This window comes from Salvia hispanica, chromosome 6, assembly GCF_023119035.1.
Source record: "Salvia hispanica cultivar TCC Black 2014 chromosome 6, UniMelb_Shisp_WGS_1.0, whole genome shotgun sequence".
In the NCBI taxonomy this organism is placed as follows: domain Eukaryota; kingdom Viridiplantae; phylum Streptophyta; class Magnoliopsida; order Lamiales; family Lamiaceae; genus Salvia; species Salvia hispanica.
In genome coordinates this window covers 7,090,219-7,096,218 of record NC_062970.1, presented here as the reverse complement: position 1 = coordinate 7,096,218, position 6,000 = coordinate 7,090,219, and positions in this window count along the sequence as shown.

Genomic DNA, 6,000 nt, shown 5'->3' with positions numbered 1-6,000 from the left:
AAAGCAAATTTTTAACCTGGATTGCACTTGCTTGGTGTTGGATTTCAGCATCCCCTACAATGGAAGGTTGGTCTACAAACTTTACTCATTACAAAATTAGTAGCATTGTGGAGCTCGAGTATTGAATATTGCTATATTTCACATATGTTCGGAAGATAATTTCTCTTTTACGATTTGAATGTGTTGTATGTTGTAAGCATTTTTGTATTTGCGCCTCTCTCGTGTATGCATCTCTTATTTGGCTTGTGTCACTAGTACCTGCCTCCTAACAATTATTGTGCCATTGCTGCATTTTTTTGTAAGTCATGTCACATTGTTTACGATTATTGTTGGAACGATGTACTTTTTCACCCGATGACATTATTCAAATCAATACACAATGTAAATAATTTTTCCTGATAATGCAACTCATGACAGCACCTTGAATTTTACAAATATTTACAAATGACAGGAAGAAACATTGGACGGTCTAGCGGACCAAAGGGTGACAGGACACGTAGGAGTTGGTCAGATAAGGAGGAAGAAACTCTTATCATGTCCATGAAAGAACTTGTTGCTAATGGATGGAAAGCGGATAACGGTTTTCGTACTGGATACATGAAAAGGATCGAAGAAGACTTGCACCGGCAAAACCCGAAAACTGATCTGAAAATCCATCCGCACATTTGGTCAAAGATATCGATATGGAAAAAGAACTATCTCTTGCTCTGTAACATACTCAATCGCAGCGGAGTCGGCTTCAATGACAATGGTGATCACAAAATAGAGTGTGACGAGGAACAATGGGCCCAAATTATCAAGGTAGTTGTTCTCTTTTTTCCATAAGGTCTATTGTGTATAACTGCCAATGAATTTTGTCTCAATTATGTGTAGTCGAATAAGGATGCAAAGTACATTAGAGGTAAGTCTTGGCCCTACTTCGAAGCATGGAAAATTATATATGGCAAGGACCGAGCTATTGGCGGAAGTGCAGAGGACGCAGCTGAATCTACTCAGCGTGTTCGTGCCACCCAGGAGAACACGTACGTGGACACGGAGAACGACTATTACCCCGACATGGATGGCATTTATGTTGGAGAATCAGTTGGAGAAGGGGAACATCCGATTCCTGTGGTTGATAGTGCGATTCCTGTGGTTGATAGTGCGTGTGACACTGACATGAACAGTCCCACATTGAAGAAAGCAAATAAGAAACGCAAGGCTGGAGAAGCATTGGATGGGGTACTTGAGATGATGAAACGCATTAACGATGACACAAACGAGCGACTACACACCCTGTCCACTAGGATTGGCTATGAGTTCGACTTGACCACTAAAAGGGAGGAGGTGCTTCAACTTCTTGGTGTGGTCCAGGGGCTGACCAAGACACAAAAGTTCACAGCTGCAAAAATACTTGCAAAGGAAACTGAGATGCTCGACCTATTCCGGGGGATGGATGAGGCTGATAGGCCAGATTTCGTCATGTTCCTCCTTGAAGAGAACAACATCGGTTAGATGGTTGGTCTTCGGTGCAAGATCTGACCTTTTTGCAACGATGGTCGTTGAAATCTTTTGTGCTCTTATGCTGAAATACAAAACTCTTAAATGTGTCCACCCTCTACTGTGTGATATATGCACCTGGTGAACCATCTATTTTGTACAAAAACCATTATGGATATTGTCTATGAAATATGCTACTTATCAGGTAACTAATCTGTGTTGTCCAAAATATTACTAGTTTGGATATTGTAAGATGCAGGTAGAGTAAAATTTTGTAAAAGACTATTAGTTTGGAAATTGTGCGCATCTTGTGACTCCAATGTTGAATGCTCAGCACTGTGTTAATTATTTCATGAATGATTATATTATCTATAAAAAATTCTAAGTCTCTCCTCTATTGTTTGTTGAGCTGGAATTTATTTGTTGAATGTTATGATTCGAAATAATATGATATCAGTGTTGCAAATTGAAGCTCAAATGATTGACAAGAATCAGCCATATAATGCAGACAAACGTAGAGTTTTTGAAATGCATCACTAGGTTCTTATAAATAACAATTTCATCAACACAACCAAATAAGTAGTACAAGTGCTAATTAGTTGAAGTCACTCCATACAAAATATCTGCAAAAGAGTACCAAAGTTCGCTAGTCAAATAGATTTAGTCGTAGGTCTCTCTCTTAATGACCATCTCGGTTATTCCACATGTGCAATGCCAAATCTCTTCTCTTGTTAGTCCATGCATCTGTAGGCTCAATGCTATCAACATAACCGAGGTTCTCCCCTAGCTCTTCACCTTCTGCAACTTCCCCTAGTTCGATGTCAAGTTGGTTCTCGATAGGGTCGTCATCCATTTCACGCCGGATAAAGTTGTGAAGAATAAAGCAACATGTGATTAGCCTGATTTGAACCTGTAGCGGGTAGAAGCTAGGACTCCTTAGTATTCCCCACCGCATCTTCAGTATGGCAAAAGCCCGTTCAATGATATTGCGCGCTTTGGTGTGTCTCATATTGAAGAGCTCCTCTGGATTTTGAGGCACATGTGCGGCAGGACCCCACTCTTTAAGATGATAACGCACTCCTTTGTATGGTGTGAGAAAACCCTCGTTGTTAGCATATGCATTATCACATAGGTAGTATGTGCCTACAAATAAAAGAAAACATAATGGTTCAGTAACAAAATAGAACATGATTTGGCAAAGCAATGTAATTGATGCTTCATATTCGTACCTATGGGGACGCGCAGCCCGTGTGGCCTTGAGACTGCATCACGGAGAACCCTCGAATCCCCGGCCGATCCTTCCCAGCCAGGAAGTACATATGTGAACCGTAAAAATCTATCACAAGCAGCAAGAGTGTTGGTTGATATTTGCCCTTTCCGAGAATGGAACCTGGGTTGGTCCTCAATGGGCACTCGCACATTTATGTATGTCCCATCTAATGCTCCTACGGCACCCTATACAAACAAAACAATTTATTACTATTCACGGCAGCAAAGAACAAGTCATTTTTTTACAACAATACAACAATCCAACACCATTCAAGAATAACAAAGCAAATAATAACTGAGGTTATGAATAAACAACAAAATTATTCCATTAGCTCAGTGAAGATGCTAACCTTGAACCACTTCCAACGATGGTCGGTGCAATTATCCGGGACAGGTTCTGGCTGGACAAATAATGTTTCGTGGAGTTTGAGAACACCACCCAGAACGTTGTGCATGTATCGGGACACTGTATGCGAGGACCTTGTGAATTCAAAACCAATAATTATAGTTTTCTTGTGATGGGATAAGATGCATAAGAACATAGCCACTTGCTCTTCAACCTTTATGTACTTGGAGTCAGTTAGGCCGCTGTATTGGCGAAGAATACGACACAAGCGACCAAAAGCATTCCTGTTCATGCGCATATTGTCAAAGCAATATCGGTCTGAAACTCTTACAAGCCTATCCATGTGCTTGACTTGAGCTGGAATTCTATCAACAAGTACATATCTCCCCCTCAATTGATGAATATGCCATTTCCTTCGGGGTAAATCGATGAGGGATACAACCAATGTCAATAGGAGGAGCATGTTCATTTGATGAGATTGAATGATTTCCTCCAATAAAAGCAATAACTGAGTACTTGTTATGCGGCGGCGCTTTATCTGTAGAAACTATAATTAAAACTTGATAATTCATAGAAGAAAATTTTGGGAACAAATGCAGAGAAAGTTTTTTGAACTAATTTCCAGAGTAGACATTTTCCTCCTAATTTATCAACATGATACTCCAATTGAACTATAAAGTGTATCAACTGTAAACTCCAATTCTTTAAAATACTTTTAGACATCAACAACCACAACACACCTCACCATTTTAATTAAAGATGTGATTTTTATTTTCTTCTCAACATTCTGTCATAAACTCATTGCACTAATCTCTTAAACAAATCTAACATAGACATAGGCAGCAAGATTAGACAAAATTCTCCTAATTTATCAACATGAAATTTGTGTCGAACTAAGTTGTAAGATTACACATTTGTTAGATCAGTTACTAGTTGAGAAACACAGTCTATTAAAAACTAACTTTACTTGCAACTTTCATCTTTAACCTAATTTGACCCATTTTATAATTTACAAGTTGAATTAGTAGAGCAAAAAGGTACTATTTCACAAGCCAAAGTAAGCTATTGAATGAGGCGATTACACCCAAAATTTATAGAAATAAATGCCCACAAGCGACATCGAATTGTATGGATTCGACATGGAATAACGAAATTGGGGCTGAATATCAGACTACCATGTCCAGCAATAACAAATTGGATCCAATTGAGAATGAGCTGCACAAATTAGGTGGTAACGATTGGAACAAAATTACTCACATAACCACGATTAGAACCCCGACGGACTAGTTAGCCAAAGGGGGATGACGAGGGCGTTACCTGCTTTCGCCGGGCATCTTCGGCGTCCATCGCTTGTGGAAGTCGAATAATCGGCGTGGTGAACGAGCTATACACTGCCAACTAGAAATTGTGTGGAAGAAATGAGAGGAAGAGAGCTAAACGACGGAAGATATGGGTAAAATTGTTTCCAAAATTTCAATCTAAATTGCTGCATCAGGAAGGGTGCCTTATCGCAATTGAAAAGAGGTATTCACTTTCTCGCTGAACTGTGATACCAATCTCAAAATCTTTCGGGTCAGTGTGTTTTTACCGGGTCATGTGTAAAAATCGATATTGTAACCAAACAGAAAAATAAACATGGATAAGGGCTCATATCTACCCTTTTCTAGTTATTCAAACGCCCCCTTAAGATAAAATTAAGATTATATCTTCATATATACCTATTATACTTTTATGTATACACATAAATGTCAGAGTTAAGTTAGTAGTAAAAACCTAATTTCTCATAACAATTTCGATGTACATAGAGCTTTGGATCAGCACATGCGTTCCCCTTACACGGATTGCTTATGAGCCAGGTCCACCGGAGATTAGGCTGAGCTTCTTTTTATAAATTCAGAAGCTTAGGACCACCGGTGAATTGGGTTGAGCCAAGCCTAGGACCACCGGAGAATTGGGCTGAGACCACCGGCAAAACATAGTCTTTTGTACAAAATTTAATTATAATTAATCATTTGCTAAAAATAATCATGAGGCGTCGCCTAATCGGAACTATGAAATAAAAATGACGTAGACATTAATTATGCTAAACACTTAATCAACGACAACACCGTTTTACTATACCCTTGTTTCTTGTCATTTTGAAGATGATATTTTGTCTACATAATTAATTATAGTTTTTTTATAGATGTTTGAAACTACGTGCCAACAAGAACTCATGGAGTATTTTCCCAACGCGACCGATCCAACTAAGGTGACTCTACCATTTAGGTCGTTTGCGCGTCAATGGGAAAAATATGGGCTGTTTTGCTGGAAATTGGAATACCTGGCCAACGTACATTCTTTGTGCTCTCGCAATTAGATCAGCAATACATCCCAGTGAGTGATACGAATTCCATATTGATTATTTCTTTTATTATTGATTTAATCTTACTTAACCTTTTTTCAGCCTTTATTCATGTAGGAGTCCCATTGAAGCAACAAGTTGCGGCTAAATATGCACGGGTTCCTATGAAGAATATGAAGCTCTTTGGACAGAGGGTTGGAGCAAATGTGTGTCCTGAGATACACACATTACCGTGCACTATTGATGGTGCATACGTGATTGATGAAATCTGACATGCGTTCGAGAAAGTTTATGAGAATGATGTACTTACACCGAAGGTTAAGAAGAATCCGAGAGGCAAACGGTTTACTGAATAAGTCAAACGTGGACAATCGGTGATTGTGCCAACTCCATCTCAGGTATGTATATGTATATATAGGGAGATGATCCAAACAAGAATGTAACTAAATCCATTAATGAAGCTTAAATCTTGGCCTAAGGATTAGTTCTAATGGTTAATAATTAACCAAAAACAAGGAAGATCATTATTAATCAATTTTAGGTCATTTTATAAAAATTGGGT